The 18,585-nt window shown below is 46.6% G+C and overlaps 1 protein-coding gene across 1 annotated transcript in view; it reads right to left on the bottom strand.

Moving 5' to 3' along the window:
- Atp8b1 (ATPase phospholipid transporting 8B1) overlaps positions 1-17,266 on the bottom strand; it is a 122,601-nt gene extending 105,335 nt beyond the window's left edge. The window contains exon 1 of the mRNA XM_041639220.1: positions 16,941-17,266. The gene's annotated coding sequence lies outside the window, so the exon portion shown is untranslated. The remainder of the gene's footprint in view (positions 1-16,940) is intronic.
- Between the last annotated feature and the right edge of the window lie 1,319 nt (positions 17,267-18,585).

Raw genomic sequence — 18,585 nt, 5'->3', positions numbered from 1 at the left:
CAGAGAGAGGCCAACTCCTGTCTTGGCGGGCTAGAATACTGGCCTCGCATGAGCAAGGCCCTGGGACACCATCCCTCTAACATAAAAAAACAAGCAATTTTTCATAATACAAAGTGTTGGGAGCTGTGAACCCCCAGATCCTGAATTTCTTGTAAACAACTTGTTTTCCCCTGATCTGAGACAGCTTGCAGCTGGTCTGAGCACAAGACCCTCAGCAGTTCCTGATGGCAGGGGAGTGGTTTCTGGTGGGTTTGGCTGGGGCGTGGCCATCCCTACATAAGCTGCCCCTGAACACAATAAAGGGGGTAGTCTTGGGGCATTCTGGCATCAAGGATGACCTGTGTCTCTGTGTTTTTGTGTGTTTTAATCTCCAGCCCCTTGCCCAGTTCACGAACTGTATGGTGGTGCATAGAGCGCAGACGGATGTCATGCGCCACAACAAAAGACCCTTTTGTTTTTTGAGGTAGGGTCTTTCATGTAGCCTCAGCTGGCCTCAAACTCTCTATATATCTAAGGATGGCCTTGAACTCCTCATCTTTTTACAGAAGTTGCTCAAAAGTAGGGCACCTGGATGTTTCTGGCTAAAAGCAGTGAGAAAACAGCTGACTTTCCTGACTCCACTCCAGCCCTGTTATGCTATGTGTTACTTGCTTTTTCTTCCCCCTGTAGAAGGTTTTTCAACTGTTCCCTCCATTCATCTCATGTAGTAATCTGAGAGCAGACTCCAATATGAGAAGCTACACAGACTTCCGTCTGTTCTGTAGCTGCCAGACTCCAGAGAAGGACAAGCGACCACCATAATCCACTCTCATTTCCTTGGGGAGCATATAGACACATTTATAGATACAAAGTCTGCCTTTAGATGTTTAACCAGTAGACATGGGATGGCTGCAAGCCTTGGGGAAAGGAGCTGGGTAGGCAGGGTGGGAGGGATGATCAAAAGACATAATTTCACGTCCCACGAGACTGTGCCTTCAAAGGGCAGACCACTGAATGCATTGCTTGTACTAAACAGTAGGCTAGATGAGGTGCCACAAACCTATAATTCTAGTGCACAAAAGGCTGAAGTAGGAAGATAAATTGAGGTTAGCCTTGGCTGGACAGTAAGAGATGATAGATAGATAGATAGATAGATAGATAGATAGATAGATAGATAGATGATGAATGGATGGATGGATGGATGGATGGAGTCAGACAGACAGGTCATAGATAAAACCTATGCAAACAAAACAAATAACACAAGATTAAAAACTGAAGGTCTGAAACTGTTTTTGTTGGAACCCTTGATTAGGAAATAGCAAGGGCCAGTTTTCTATCTCAGCTGAGAGTGATAATGGACATCTGAAGGCCTTCTACCCAGACAGCGAACTCTGCAAAGGTAAGGAAGCCTTTAGTTCCACTGTCAATCTTGGACCTGATGTTAGTTATTGATTGCTACCTAACAAGATCCCCCTAAATGAGAAATTCTTTGTCAGTTTCAGGGACACAGGAGGCTGGGCATAGCCCAGGGTATAGTTAAGGTGCTGGCTGGGTGGCAGTCATGTGAAGTTCCAATCAGAGAGGATCCAATTACGAGCTTGCTCTCTGGGCTGCCGGCAGGATTCAGTTCCTCGTGAACACCTGGCTAGAGGCCACTCCAGGTCTTTGCCACGTCATCTCTCCCATCTGGCAGATCCAATATGGCAACTGGCTTCTCTCAGACAAAGAATGCCAGAGAATTCGAGAAAGGGGGATGACTTTCTATAACCTAGCTTCAGAGGAATGGCTAACCCATAAGAGGGACCTCTCAGGGGCAAACTCCTATATCATGTCCCTTTCCTTATTTTTGGCTAAAAGGCTATTGTGCAAGCTAAGCGTGGCCATATCACACATACATAATACACATGTACATGTGCTCCATGACTGTGAACTGAAAGTGTTCTCTACCATATCCCTTAACTGGGCATCTTGCGAAAGGGCCAAGCCCTATGTGAACATGTGTAGAGTGCCTGAGTAAAATTCCTTGCTTTCTCTACTGAGGGAAACATTGCTTTGGAAATACCCCTGTACTCTCTTGCCTACTCCAGGCAATAGCTATCTCTCTTCTCTTTGATGCCAAGCTGTGCTTATGGTGACTTTGTACTCATCCGGCTAGAAATCGATTGTATTGGGTTACAGTGTGACCCCTCCACTCTGGCCAGAGTCTCTCCGTGAGACTGGCTCATTAGGTCTAACCTCTATTCACTTCAAGATTACCCAGAAACACAAAAAGCCACAGAAGCATGAGCCAGAAGATTCTTCATCAGAATCCAAATTTGGTCAAGGAGGCTTCAGGGAACAAGCCTGAGAGAGGTCTAGTAGTAAAACAAAACCCAGGGAAATTACAGAAGGATTCTCAGATGCTTTAGTGGAGCCCAAATATGGTCAAAAGAAGTCTGAGAAGGCTTTTCTGGAACAACTCGAAGAAGTCTAGCAGAGAAAAAAAAAAAAAAAGAAAAAAACCACAGAGAAATCACGTCACCCAAACTGGTTTCCGGAGGGAGGGGCAGAGACTCATGGACCGCGAGATCGCTGAGAGTCAAAGTGAAATCTAGGCTCGATTGTGAAATCTGGAGTTAGCAGCAGCTAGGGCCGAATTCTTAAATCTCAGCAATGTTAAACGTGGTGTCACTATTTTCTGTTGTGGCAATTGATAATAAACCTCAATTTGTATAACGAAAGGAAATATTTATGTGCAATGTTAAACTTTTCCTGCCGAATCTATTACAAATATGAGCAAGAGAAGCCAAATAAAGCAACTAAATAAAACCCATGCTTATGGTTCTCAGAACATAGTGATCATTATAAATCTTAAAGTTATGGCTGGAGAGATGGTTCAGTGGGTTAAAGGCACTTGCCAAGAAACCCAATAAATCTGAGTCCCATCCCCAGGACCCACATGAAAGGAGAAAACACAATCCTAGGTGTCCTTTGGCTTCCACGCGCATGTGTATTTGCTTACACCCCATCCATTCACCATGCACACATGACATGTAGGTAAATACAATTAAAAGATTTCACAAGTCTGTTTGTAAATATAAATTTGTTTTGGTACATATCAATAAGCACAGAGAAACTTTTTTAATGCTGAAGTTGGAAAGGCAAGGCCAAAGATAATTTTAAATCTATTGTGCACTAGCGTAAGCCCTTGGAAAGGCTAAAATAGCTTCAACGTGCTAAAGTTCTTTTAAAAAAAACCATTAGAAAACGCGCAACTTTACAGTGACTGCAAAGGCAGCCAAAGGTTTTTATAGGACTGGCTGGGTTTGGCAAAGGGGCCGTGCGGCTGGCTCCCAGCTCCCTCGGCACAGCTGTGAAGAATATCCTGTCGTCTGTTTACATATATCCATGCTCCGGGAATTGAACAATTAAAAGCCGTGATGGGCTGGCTTCCGCTGCAGAGCTGGTGGGAGAAGAAAGACTGTAGCTTCTGGGAAGAAACAGGGAGGGGAAATCACAATGACTTGGCAAAGGGGGATTCTGGAATTGGCCAGGTCTACTCAAAGCTGGAGGGAGTCTGTTGCAACTCCGAGAAATAGGACTGCATGGTCTTTACCATCCACAGCTCTCAGACGCTCTTAATTGTACATAACATGGGAAATTTTTATCTTACGGATGGATTCATCTAAACAGAGAGAAATAGTGGGTCCAGATTTCTTTCTCTATTTCATTTCCCAGCTACCCAGCCTGCTTCGCACTGTAAGGGACTAGGAAATGACTTCCAAGTGGTCAAGAGTCCAGTCTCAACAGCCACATCACTGATTTTACCTGATTCATGCTGATGACAACTTCCTTCTCTTGGTGATGCTTCTGACCCGCAGGGCTGTGGCCTGGCAGCTGCTGGCTGCCCAAAGGATGATTTGGGGTCAGACAGCTATTTACTGGTCATAAAATCAGGGCTGAAGACTATTCATGCAATCACAGCTGGTTAGATAGGAATAATCTCTAAGAGCATCAGAAGGCAGGCCCTCTGAGCATAGCCACCTGCTTGAAGTCACCTGAGAAACCACAAGAAGAGAAGACATAGAGCCTGGGAACTTCTGCTTACTTCTATCTGTCATCTATTTGTCTGTCTGTATGTCTGTCTATAATATATCTACCTATCATCTATCTACCTACCTATTAGTTTGTTTTTAGTTTTGTGAGACAAAATTTTTTATATAGCCCAAGCTGGCTTCAAACTCACTATGTGACTGAGGCTGGCTTTGAATTCCTAGTCCTCCTGCCTCTCTCTACCTCCCAAGTACTCAGAATATACACCTGAGACATGACCTTGCCCAGCAACTTCAATTTTATTTGACCTATTGAAAAAAATTGTCTATTTATTTGCTGTGTGCATGTGTGTCCCTCCGTGTGTGTGTGGGGGGGGGGGGATGCCTGTGCCAATGGACACATGAGGACAACTTGAGGCAGTTGGTTCCTTCCTTCTACCATGTACATCCTGGGGACAGAACTCAGGTCTTCAGCAAGCACTTTTAGCCAGAGTCATCTCACTAGCCCAATTTCATTTTAAAAGCTCCCAGGGTGACTTCAAGAGACACTGGACTGAACTGGGTTCCTGGCTTGCTTGGCTGCGGTGTGATGTGAAATTTTGCTCTTGCCAACAGGTGGGAACTCTGTTCATCCCTCAGACTGGATTGCGTCCACCTGGAGAGTGTTGGCCGATTTGGTCGATACTACAATAGAGTTAAGAACATGGAACAGTGGCAGAGCAAAAGAGGAGAGAACACAGCTTGGGAGGGAGCTCCTTTCACTGACTGACTCAGTAGAGAATATAAGGAAATGACACTCAGGCCAAAAGCCTGGGAGAAGGAGCCATGCTGAGGAGGAGGGCTTGGGGGGATAAAGCAACAATGAGAAAGTCCTGGTACAGGAAATGATCTGTCACGCTCAGAAAACTTAAGTTTCAGAGGCTAAAGATGCAACTAGGAAGCGGGAAGGTATGAGAGCAGGCTGGGCAAGCCCAGGAGAGGAGGGGGCTACCCTGTCCTAAATACTGAAAGGTTTTCATTTAGGTGTAGGAAAGTCCCGGGATCTAAGTAGTTGGGTTGGAGGGAGTGGGGTGAAATGTGTGCTTCAGTTAGGATGCTATGGCAACAATCCCAAGGAGGGGGGAGGCTGGCTTGAATGGAGCAGGTGACAGTGGACAAAGTGGTAATGGACTGGCGTCAAGGCCATTTGGACAGAGAAGCTGCAGAGGCCATTGGGCTGCAAAGGGAATTAGGGAGAGTTTAGAACAATTCAAGTCAAGACCAAGCCCAGTTTTCTGGCTTAAGCATCAGCTAAAGAGTCATTATCTTCCAACAACTGTCAGAGTTCAATTCTCCATAGCTCAGACTTGAAATGTCAGGGGGTGTGGTGGTTCATCATCAGTATCACCTTGATGAGGTTTAGAAGGACCATGAAAACGCACCTCTGGGCATGAATGCTCTGCTGTTTCCAGAAGATTTCACTGAGAAAGGAAGATCTGCCCTGAATATGGGATGTACCTTTTCATGGGTGGGGGTTCAAGTACAAAAGCAAGTGAGTACCAGCATCTCTCTATCTCTCTCTGCTTCCTGGCTAGAGATCTAATGTTATAGCTACCTCACAGTACTGTGCCAAGTCTCCCTGGCAAGATGGTAAAATTGTGAACAAAATGCCCCCTTCCTCCTTAAGTTGCCCCTTGACAGATTCAAAGTGGCCAGGGACAGGTGCAAGAGGTGTATCTGGGACTGCACCCTAGGGACCCCAAAACTATAGGAGCATTTCTATCTGTAGGTCAGAATAAGAAAGAATTCTCAGCCCAACACCACTGGCATTTTGAATAAGATACTTCAGTGTCAGGGGTGTGGCAGGAGGAGTCCACACACCACGCAATGTTTATCAGGATCTCTGGTCTCTACCAATAGAGTCTAGCCACATTCCCTGCGTTGTGATGTCCTGAAGTATTCCTTGAGGGCAAACTGACTCAGCTTAGGTTGGGGACGCAATACCAATAATCCTTGATAAACCTCAATCTAAACCTAATTCACAGCAAAACAATGATAAGTTACACAAATCACTCCGACGTTCCTATGGACAAGCCTATGAAATTGATTGACTCAAATCAAATCAAGCACAGAGCTTCACTTTGCCCCCACCCCATTCGAGTTAGACTGGCCCCAAGATAACTGTATGACCTTCAAACTCTCTGTCCTTTGTCTTCTGACAGTAAGACACTCAACGGTGTGGGGAGGAGAAGGCAACAAAGAATATTCCAGTTTCGCCCCTGCTTGCAAATGTTTCATAGTTCAGAATTACAGAATGATCTAAGGATTTCCAAATACTATTTGTAAAGTGATCTATAACCCAGACCAAGATGTCCAAAGAATCCAATTTTCCGGAATAGGAGCTAACTTTAGAAAAGAGAGAAAGAAAGGGGGATGCTGCCAAGTTGTGGCATTTGCAAAGCACAGCAACTGGATTACAGGCTGTTCTGGGCCAACTAATGTGGGTGCTAAAAGCTGAACTCGGGGTCCTCTGGAGGAGCACTCCCCCAGCCGCTGAGCTGTGCTCCCATCCACTACTAAAGACATTTTAATAAGCAAATATTTTGCCGCCTCATGTCAGTTAAGTCGCAATCACTGGCCTGAAGGTTTTGGATGAACAGGACTCGGAGATCACATCCAGATACAGCAAGAACACATTTGTTAAGATCCCTTCCTTCTGTCTCCTTGAGCAGGCGAGTAACAGGAAAGATGTGCCTATAACGTGTGTCAATGTGAGCAGCCTAATTTCTTTAAATTAGTCACTCAAAGTCTTAACTTACATAAATTTTATGGGTTTTTGCCAGTGCTGTTTGGTTTGGGGGTTTCGTTTTGTTTCATTGAGACAGGGTCTCACTATGTAACCCTAGCTAATCTGGTACTTATTAAAGACAGTCAGGCCGATCTCAAATTCACAGTAATCCAACTGCCTCAGCCTCTAGAGTGCTGGTATCTTAAGCATGCACCACAACCAGTTTTCTGTTCTGTGTCTTGTCAGAATTTATAAAGAAGACAGGGAACAGGCCCAAGAGGGTCTTTTGGAAGACGCTGTCCTTGAAGGAGGAGAAGGCAACCGTCAGGATAAAGAATGTTCCAGTCAACGTGACAAGACCCTGCTGGGTAGGAACTTAGTGCTACGTCCTGGAATCTATGAGAAGCGAGCATAGAATTGGGATAAAGGGACATAGGTCTGGGAAACATGGATAGAGCAGGCTAAGCCAAGTTATAAAGATCCCGATAGGAGCCATTTGGTAGATTTTTAAGTAGAGGTACAAGGCTTGATTTCTGTCTTTAACTGCTAAGTCAGAACTCAATGCTAAGAATGGGCAGGGATGAAAACGAGACTGGAAGCAGAGAGGCTAGCTACGATGTTACCTACCACAGGGTCAGAGCTCCTGGAGGCTTGGACCAGGAAAGCAAGGGGGGGGGTGAGAAGTGGAGGGTAGGAGCTGTCCCTTTTAAATAGACATTTGGTCTTGGTGACAAGTTGGATTTGAGGACCTCAAAGATGTTTCTGATGGCTGACTTCTGACTCAAAAGGCTCACGACACTGTTACTTAGGCAGAGAAATGGGCCTAAAAGATGGAGAATCTCTGGGTCTTTTTTGTTTGCTCTCCTGGGCCACAAGAACATGGCCAAGGTCACACTTTGGTGGAGCCACAACCTGAGCCCGGAGATACATCTTTGGAAAACATCAAGCCGGGCTTGAGCACTCAAAAGAGACACCAAGAAAGCCCATGCAAGCAGCACTCCTTGACATTGTGGCGATCTTTGACATTGTGGCAATCCTTGACACTGCCATCAGCCTTGGACACTGGACTCATACTTGTGAAATATGCATCTAATTTTTGAGCAAAGTGTGCAAAGAGAAGGACAAATTGGCAAGTTCTGCTTTATGGACAGAGATGATGGTTAGCCAAAGATGGGCCCCTGGACATTCCTCAAAATAGTTTGTTCTCATCCACACAACTCTTCCTTCTCCACTGAATTCCCTTCTCCTGAAGCAAGGCCTACTGTTACTGCAGATTATAAACCCAATATCAACTTATTTCATACTCCCTCTGTTTAAATATTTGCTTTGAAATAGAGTGTCACTTTGAGAGCCAGACTAACCTCAAACTTGAGGCAATTCTCCTGCCTCTGCCTCTAGAGTGCTGGGATTACAGGTGTATACCACCTTAGTATTCTGTTTATATTTACTCTTCTCTCCCAGTCCCAGCAAGCCTATGAGTTCCACAGCAAGGAACACCACACTTGCTTGGCTCATGAGCTGACACAGAGCTTGGAGTACAGGGTAGGGGTGGCCCGGGGCTGGGTTGCTAGAAGGAATGGCTCCTCTTGTAGCACTGGTGCTCTTTGCTCAGTGCTTGTGGATCAACTGCTTGCCTGTACGCATGTGCTCCATCCCCCTTTTTGAACACACTCCTTTCTCACCCTACCAAACTGGGACTGACCTTACAGTGGTGGTAAACAGAGCTCTGGCGCTCTAAACAAGACCAGATGTACGTACTTCTGAGGAGTGTCTTTAGAATCTTTAAGCAGCCACCTCAGCACAGCGCATTGAGTATGCTGTATTTAGAAACTCATACTTCCTTTTGCAGCTCAGGCTCAGTCAAGGAAGTTATCCTCACCCCTTTCTCTTTCTCTACACACCTACCTACCTACACACATACACACGCACACACATACGTGCAAACACACACACTTATTTGTCTAGAAATCCTATGCTATTGACTTTCAATTTATCATGTTAAAACTTATATCTATATCCATATATCTACACCTCATTAACGCCCCCCTCCAGTGACATCTAATCATTATGGCTTCTATCACACCTTGCCGATGTAGCCTCTTGCCCGATCTCTCGGCTTAGGACCTCCCACCCTGGTCTGGTCTATAACCAGCAACCAGAGTGACCCAGACCAGATCCCACCCCTTCCATGAGTGACATCCTACACTGATCCCCTGTCTCATACAAGTCAGAGGCTAAGTCCTTATAAAGCCTGGGAGGCCCTGCAAGGTCTTCCTCTAGCCCTCCCTCTATGCTCACCTCCACCCTTCTAGTTTGTTTTCTCGTTTTTGTTCATTTTGATAGACTCCTGCTTATAGTGCTGAACAGTTTAAAAGTCCTATCTACTTGCCTCAGTCAAATGCAGGAGTTACAGGCAGACATAGCTCCATCTGGTGTCTCTCTCTCTCTCTCTCTCTCTCTCTCTCTCTCTCTCTCTTCTTTGCTCCCACAGTGCTGTCTTTTTTTTATCAGAGCAGCCAGGTACTCACACTTTAAGCCTCTGCCCTGCACTCTACGGTCCCCCGCCTCCTGCCTCAGATACTCCATAGGTCCCCCTCTCCCCTCTGCACTCAAGTCACCTTCTCAGGAAGGACACTTCACTTCAGTGGAAACTTGTGCCCTTGATGGCCCATTCTCTTGCTATGGCAAAGCACATCTCTTGGTGTGCACTATATAACCAATCTGTTTGTTACGTATACTTGTCTGTCGCCTCTTGAATTCGACTTCCTAAAGGACATATTTCTCTGCGAATTCACCGACACATGCCAAGGCTTGCCACACAGACCTATGGGGTGTTGGACTCACCCACTGATTCAGAGAGACAGCAATATGTGTTCTAAACTTTGAAGTCCAAGAGGCTTCTCTGGGAGATGACACAGGAGACAAAAAGCTCCATTCGCAAAACTTCCACCACTGAAGCCAAAACTCAAGAAATGGAACTAATTCATCCCTAAAGCTTAGCCAAACTTGTCCTGTCTTAAATAACCTTGGTCTCAACAATCTTAAAGGTCCAAACATGTTAGATGCACATAGCTCACTGTAAAGTGGTGGTCAGATAGTCCCCCTCTGCCATCTACAGTGTTCACGTTTCCCTCTTTCTGAGAGGTTGTTTGGTTTGGTTTTCTTGGGACAAACTCCCATGAAGCCTAGTATAGGTAGCTGAAGCTGGCCTTGAACTTGATCTTCTTGCCTCCACCTCCCAAGTACTAGGATTACAGGCACACACAACACACAGATAAATCCACTCTCCATTCTCACTCCCACCCTTATGCTAAGGATTGAAGCCAGGGTCTTTATTCTTTGTTGTTATTGTTTGTTTTGTTTTGTTTTTCGAGACAGGCTTTCTCTGTGTAACAGTCCTAGCTGTCCTGGAGCAAGCTCTGTAGACCAGGCTGGCTTTGAACTCACAGAGATCCACTTACCTCTGCCTCCTGAGTGCTGGGATTAAAGGCGTGCCCCACCACCAGTCTTGTGTGTGCTAGGCAAATACTCTACTACTGAACAACACACACATACCTTCCCCTTTTTTTAAAGAAAGATTCTTGCTATATAGTTCAGGTTGGTTTTAAACTTGTGATTCTCCTCCTCCCTCAGCGTCTCCAGTGCTGGGATAATGGGTGCTCTAGACAATACCTGATCCATCTGAACATCTTCTTAAGGAGACACAACAGTTTGGTGACCCTGTCATACTTCACTACATAAATGATCCTTTGCCTTACAACTTTTATTAAAGGCTGCCCATTCTACACAAAGGTAGAAAACAATCTGACACTTAAATATTCAATTAAAAGATTTTTTAAAAATTGAGTGATTTTTTAAAAAAATTGTTTCCATTGATGAAGAAAGCTAGGATTCTTTCTCCACCCAAAATGTCATCTCAAAGGCATTTGTGGTCTGTAGAGACGACATAGTCATGGGGCCACAGATCCTGAGCTCAGACACCCAGGATAGCACAGAGTAAAATCAACTACATGGCCACAGCAGGCCAGCTGGGTGACAATAGCAAATGACCTTCACTGAGAAAGAGCAGCAGATTTTGGGGAGATGGCTGCTATCATGCATCTTTGATATTACTCCTGGCATCCCGGACTTCTTTGGTGGAAACATGACACTAGATACTACATATCCTCAGTCCTACTTATGAAGAAAAGGTTTTACAAAGCAAGCACGCCACACCCCACATGAACAAATAAGAACATAAACTAACCAGTCCCCAGCAACATCATTCACAAGCTAGAGGAGGAGACAAGCCAAATACAATGGCTTTGTCAAGTGACTAGTTGGGTAGAGATGGATAGTGGAATACTATTCCCCCTTACAACAGAAGAAAATTCAGACACATGCCATGCCAAGGATGAACCCTGGAGCCACCATGCTGAGAAAAATAAGCCAGGGACAAAAGAATAAGTATGATCGTGCTCAACATCAGATGCCATAGAGTAGTAGGGTTCATGGTTACAGAAAGAGGAATAGAGACAGGGGCTCAGGGATAGGGAGACATGGAAAGAGCTGTGTGAGACACGGAATGACTTTGATGCTTGTTACAGAATAATAAGATGTATTTAGTGCCACTGAACTACACTCTGAATGTGACTAGCATGGCCAGATTTGATATTTTGTACATTTAACCATTTGCTAAATTGTCCATGGAATCAGACTTTGTACTATGAAGATCACTGTCATCCCAGAGTCATCCTGCTACCCAAAGCAGGACAGGATTTCACCTAATCACATCTCCACAGCCTGCCCCGCTGCCCCACCACACATATAATGTCCACGTAGAGTTACAAGTTCTAGAAGTTTGTAAAAAGCTGCTAGTTCAAGCCTTAGAAGACTCATGCACTCAATGCAAAGACAAGACCAGTGTTTCCCAACCGGAAGTGAAGAACACCCATGCTATCTCACTTGCCTGTGCCAAGTCACATGGGCAGGCTTAATATCCACTTTCTCATGGAGCACAGACTGTGAGCTCACTGTGTCCCAAGCAGGTAAAATAAGAATATGTGTATATCACACCACATTTTATAAAATTAATCATGTATTCCTCTCATGGGCACATGTCCTATGAACAAGAGAGACTAACAGGCAGCGTGTGAGGACAATATTTGGTGTCAAAGAATCTGTTTGGGATTTTCTAGCTCAACCCAGTTTGGGTGAAGATTAGAAAACTGATTTCAAACACAGCCTACCCTAAATCAAACAAACCTCAACTCTGGTGGAACAAAAGCCACTCAGCAAAGAAACAAAGCCATAAAACAACAGCCGTGTAAATAGAGAGCTAGGCTACCAGGCAAAGGTCAGGCTCCACACACGCACAGTAGAAGCTAACTTCTAAACCCTGTTAGTAGGGAGCAAACAGCCTTCACTCCCTGAAAGGTATTCAGTGTGATCATCCCCAAGGAGTCCAGTATTTGTCCAGCGTGACACCTCTGATATCATGGCCAGCCCCATCTCTCACACCTGAAAGGCTAGACTTGGAGACTGATGATAAACCATGCCCACAGAGATGGAAGAGTCCCCAACTCAGCCATCCAGACCTCAAACCTAAGATCACCTCATGTAGAGACAGCATCCAGAGCAGTAGAGAGAAGCTGGTCAACTCTTTTTTGGACTTATCGATTTGTTTATTTCTTTCTTTCTTTGTTTTTAATTTGGTTTTTTGAGACAGGGCTTGGTTGTGCAGAGCCAGCTGTCCTCGAACTCATTGTTTTTATTTGTGTGTGTGTGTATGTCTGCCTGTTTGTGCACTGTGTGCATGCAGTACCCTTGGCAGCCAGAAGGGAGCATCGGACCACCTGAGTGAGGTTACAGAGGGTTGTGATCCACCAAGCCCGTGCTGTGAACCACACTTGGGTCCTTTGCAAGTACAGCAAGTGCTCTTAGCTGTCAATCCATCTCTCCAGTTCCTAAGCAGAAATCTTATCAAAGAAGAAAACCAACTCAGAGACCCTTAATAAACTCGACAACCTTCCCTAAAACAGGAAGGTCAACTATTGGCCTAATTGAAGGAAATGAATGAATGAGGTTGCTTCAAGTTTCACTGGTATGTACCCAGGCTCCACAAACCATGAGGCTCACATACTACTCAGTATGAACCTGGAAGGAAAGAGGAGGAAGGAGACGAACGATGCCGAAACTCAAGGGGTAAAGAAGGCACTGTAGTGTTCTGAGTGTCCTATGAGCCTCTGTTGGGCAGGAGGCGGGTAGCACCCAGTTGAGGGCATCCTGAGTCCCTGGGGCTGTGACAGACTGAACTCATCCTCCTGAAAAGTGAGAGGTCAGATTAGCTCCCTAGTCACCGAAGCACTTCAGAACAATGACAAGGATTTGAAGCTTAGAAACTTTCTTCCCATGTCCAGGTGCAAATGTGCACCTGTGTTTGCTAAACAAATGCTAACATATAAGATGAATCCCGTGTTCCCCACAGCCCGGGGAAAGGCACTGCACACGGAGCAGCAGCGCCAACACAGCCACACCAATGACCACCCTTTAGTAAGCTCTGCGAACTCTCCTTTCCCAAGTGCTTCATTTGAAAACTCATTCCATCACACCATTTCCAGGTGGAGAGGCCAGGCGGCTGTACACTCCCTAGGTTAGATAACTGGAGGACAATGGAGCAGGTGTAGGCACCAACCTGGGGCAGAGGAGGTAGAAGCCAGCATCTCTGCCTTGCCACTGCTTCTGGTCTCTGTTCACTGGGACCAGTTATCAGAATAGGCCCCACTGTGGGCAGATAATTTATTTAAAAGAGGCAATTTACTCAGAAGTATCGGGAGGCTTACTACTCTGTGCCTACGTATGAACTGATAAGTCTCCTGGTTTATAAGAATAAAAGTGAGAAAGAAGGTATATATGCCACAATCACATATATTCACATATGCATTTTTTTCTATAACCTATCCTCCATGAAATTAGGTCCTTATTGACATGGAGAGCTACAGAAACTCTTAGATTTGGCTTTGCTTTTGCATGGGCACTGGGATGGGATTCAGGAATAACACAAGCGGGAGGATGAAAAAGATGAGCCGTGTGTGTGTGAGTGTGTGTGTTAATTCAGCCTCTTTGGACACAAGTTAATTGTTACACTAAAAAAAAAAACCTATCAACAAATGCTGGATCTGATAGAATGACATAAAAATGGCAAAAAAAAAAAACAAAACAAAACAAAAAAAAAACGAAAACAAAAACCCTCACACGATACCCAAAGACACCCCACCTCCTGCAAAGAAAAATTCCTCTGGGAGATAAACCTAGAAGCAGACATAGAACTAAAAGTAAGTTCTTAAACCTTAAAGGCCCTCTTGGCAGGAGCTCTTATGAGGAATGGACCCAGCAAAATTTGTACTTGTCCCTAAAGAGTCAGTTCCTCTGTATCCAAAGGTCCAAAGGTTTCTTTTACAAACTAAAACGAAAGAGCAAAGCCAATGGTAGAATTAAAAGCTCTCTAGAGTTATAAAAATCGCCTGTGGACCATAAATATGGCTTCTGAAAAACTAGCACAGAATTTAGTAGTAAGACAATAAAATGTTAACATACTAATGTGCCTGTTAACATGTTCAGACTCCAGTACCAAGCAGCAATAATGGGTAAGTACCAAAGACTCAGGCTGGCTTTTTACAGACATGTCAAAATCTGGGAGGGAAGTTCAATGGTAACTCTGTGGCTAGCTTATACCCAGCGCAGCAAAAATTAGGATTTACATAATAAAATAAGCCAGGTGTGGTCCCAGTCTCAGCACTAGGGAAGGCAAGCATCAGGAATTCAAGGTCATTGTCCACTCCTTAGCAACAACTCCTTGAGGTCAACAAAGGAGACCTGTCTGGAGATAACCATGATAATCAAGACAGATAATGAAAAATAAGAACATTCTTCCAAGAAAGAAAATAAAGCAGCATTCAAACATCTACCATTTATAAAGGACACACACACCCTCTTCCTTCTCGCCAACCCTCCCCACCCCAAATAATGTTTATCTTTTTCACCCTTAATAAACGAGCAAACTGGCGTTGTTACTAGCGAGATACCTGCTGAACTCTAAAACCACGCATTTCCTACTACTCCTTGCTTTAAAGTGTGTGTGGGGGGGTGTTGGGGGTGTTGGGGTGTGGGGGATGGGAATGGGGTGGGACAGAGAAGCACTCAGCAGCCCAGGTGATGCTTTCCCTCAGCTCCAAGATCCCAACACCTGAAGTGAGGCTGAACGTGGAGCTGGCCCTGAACTTGGTTTACTTCCCAGTTAAGACGTGTTTTTAACTAAATCATTTGCTCCCGGAAATCACTGTTTTAAATCACCATCTTAAACAGAAAAAGAAAATCCTCTGAAGTCCCCTATTAGGAAGAGATAACCAGTAAACTTGGGTGTGAATTGCCCTTAAATAACAAGGAGAATTTGAAGGTGGCCAACGCGGAGCTGACAGGCGTGCTGGATGCGTTGGTTGGTATCAAGTAAGCCACACGGGTCCTTTGGCCTCTCTTTGGTGCCCAACACAAAGAACCGGTGAAAATTATCCCAGTGCGGTCCTTAGAAGACAATAAACGAACACGGCGCTTACGGACTCTCACTGAAAAGAACAAGGAAATATCGCTACATAAAGAAAACCATTAGCAGCTTCAGAGGAGTAATTGGAGGCAGGTGTGATGGCTCCCCTGAAATTAATCAGCTAATAACCATTCATCATCCTTCGCACAGTCTATGCATTTATAATCGGGTTTAATAAGGTCTTAACAAAAGATGGAGGAATGAACGGCACTTTAACCTAACACAAGGGTTCTGCTTAGACGATGAAAACCAGAGCTTTGACCTCAAGTATCCTTTGCTTTTCCTCTTTGGAAACGGACCTCTCTTTACTATCCATGGGTAATAAATATATACAGCCTTTATAGCTTTTCTTCCTCGAGGCAGTTAGCCTTCCCCTGTGGCCAAGGAGTGCCTGGTGTCTTCACGTACTTCGCTCGTGTTATCTGGTTTAATGTTCTAGGGGTTAAGGGGAAGAATTTCTAAAGCAATACGTCTTTTTAAAAGGGGTGGGGGAGCGAATCTTTCCTTCGCTCTAACAGAGTGGGCGATTCGCGGAGCCAGGGGGACTCCACAGAGCTAATAACCACCAGAGAAGAGCTAGAAGAATGCCTAAAGCACCGAGGGCAGGCCAAGGGGACCAGGGAGCTTGCTGGGTCTCATATAGAGCCTTTCGCTGTCTTGTGCCAATTCCTCGCCGCTGGTGCTCTTTGCCACAGCGGTCTAGAGATCTACATTCAAAGCCTCCCAGGGCAGAGACGTACACGCCTACAACTCTCTTGGAGGAGCTGGCCAGACATTTCTTTCTCTTTGGGCTGAGAGAGTTAGCCAAGAAATGATTTAAAGCCCCGGCCCTGTTCCATGCCTCATCTCCAGCCGCCTGACGCGTTTTCCTTCAACAGGCGCCGAGAAGTGACAGCTCCAGGCATCAACCCGGGGATTAAGGACAGCCAGCCGTCGGAGTTAATGGGCACGACCCCACAGTCACCCAGAAAACTATGTGTTTTCTCTATTACTCCCCCACTCTTTCACTGATGCACACTGAAGGAGCTTGGGAGGCAATGAGTCTCCCTTCATCCTTCCCAGCAGGTGCGCCGCGGCCAGAAACACTCCTCCCTAAGTTCATTTTCGGGCGCACTGGATCGCCTTTGCCCCAAAGTCGATCAGTGGAAGATTCCCAGAAGGGCGGTGGTCCTCTCATGACAGACAGAGACACTTTTCAAAGATCCCCAATCCTGTCTTGGCTTAACTCTGGGATCTTAACTCCCGACATGTGTGTAGCAAACCAATGAAAAATATAATACCCAAACAGCTCCCGGGAGATTCCTCCCCCGAACAGGTGAAAACCCTGAAGACCTGGGAATGTCGCTCAGCTTGTCCTTTGCCACCCGTGGACCGCGGCGGGGGCTGAAACTTCCGGTACCACCACCCCAGCCCCCCCAAATACCACTTGTCCGGGCTCGGGAGCCTGGGGGCTCGGACAGCTGCTGCCACCGCATCGGGGATGCGTGAAATCCACTAACCCGTGAATCACCGAAGGAGTCAGGGGACCCTGCCGGGCTGATTGGATCCCAGAGGTCGGGGAACACCGGCGCTTTGCCCTTCTTACCTAGTGCTCACTGGGCCCCAGCTGGGGCATCCGCGGGGTGCGCGCCGCTCCAAGGCTTGTGCGCACCTGGCCGCCTCCCGCCCGGCCCCAGCGCTGCGGCTGCGCTAGCGCTGCATGGCACACAGGGGCTGGCCGGGGGCCCCGGGAAGCCTGTCCAGTTGGCCGCGACTCCTCCGGCTCTCGTGGCTCGCCAAAGGCTCCCCGCCTTCCCCCGCCCCGCGACAGTGCGCCCTTCCTCGGCGGCCGCCCTTTTCCCTCCGCTCTGTCGGACCGGACAAACTGGTTTCTCTGCTCCAGGGAGGAGCTTCTCGCCTCCCCCTAGCAGCGGCCGTGGCCGCGCGCGGCTTGGGGACCAGGCTGGAGCTGGGGCCGGGGGCGGGTCCCGCCGTCTGCCCTCCCTCGATCCCTCCCTGGGGCGGAGAGGTGTTGGGCTGCCAGGCCTGGGGCTGGTATACGCAGCCTTGCTCTAGTGCGAGGTCCTAGCGCCCCAGAGGCAGGTGGCCACCCCTGACCGTGACCATCTTAAGCCTATCCTGTGATCCTGGCTCTCAGGGAACTCCTGCTCCCTGCTTCACAGTCGCGCGCCCCCACGAGCTTCGCGTCACTTTCCCATCCACTGTGGGCTTGGCTGCAGGCCGGAGTCGGTGACCCTGCCAGCCCGGAAAGCTGGAGGGGTTACTGAGAGCCGGGGACCTGAACTCGTTCGGTAAGAGGAGCCGCGCTCGCTCTCGGCCAAGTCACGTCGAGGGATCAGTCACCGAAGGCGGTGGAACAGAGGGCGCTAAGTCTCCTAAGACTTCGAGAAACTGTAATTGCAGCAAGCTCACATTCTGCTGAGTTGTGGCGCGTGTTTAGGACCTTGGGACCAGAACAAACGATGGTGTAACAGGATAACAGTGTTATGGTTGCAAGATTCATACCCGCATGTGCAGCGTTGCTGGCGGCTGTTTGGAGTATGAATCGCACCTCCCATGCAGCATGAGAGGTGCTGTTTCTACAGCTGCATCCCTAAGGCTCTCAGAGCTTACCCAACTACCAACAAGTCGCTGGGGTCAGAAGGGAGGCAGGCAAAGGTCTCCAGGAGTATTTAAAAGGTAGCTGTTAACTGTTAGCGCTCAGCACTTCCCTCTCATCCCTATATCTTAACAATGCACCTCATAAAACCACCTTGCAATTTCTCTTGTCAAATAATTCTGTAACATAGGAACAATAAATCTGTTGTCCTCTTTTTAAAATTGTTGCTGCCTTTTAATCCACGGCTGTCCGAATCCGCAACTGCAACTCCACCACTATCAGCAGCGGCTGGGGAATTCTGTTCCCTCGGGCACCAATTCTTTCAAAGCTAAGAAGGGAACTTAACTAAATCCCTGTCCCTCTAAAGAACTCAAGATTCAAGGGTTGAGGTGAAATTCTGCTCCCCAGAGAGGCTGAATAGCAAGTAGTTCACCTCTTCTCTCATCTCTCCAAAGACCCCAGCGCGCTGCTCCTGGCTCCTCCAGACCACTTCCTGTTAGCTAGTCGCTGTCTCAGTCTCCTGACCACAGGCGAATTTTATTTAATCAAAAACATCTTTGCATCATTAAACAAATGTCCCACAGCATAAACAAATGTAATCCACCTTAAAATAATATTCTACAACATTTAC

This window comes from Microtus oregoni, unplaced genomic scaffold (assembly GCF_018167655.1).
Source record: "Microtus oregoni isolate MIOR12 unplaced genomic scaffold, Mior012 000057F_ref0000458, whole genome shotgun sequence".
NCBI classification, from domain to species: Eukaryota; Metazoa; Chordata; class Mammalia; order Rodentia; family Cricetidae; genus Microtus; species Microtus oregoni.
Note: the sequence above shows the minus strand (reverse complement) of the source record. Positions and strands in the feature narration are given on the sequence as shown.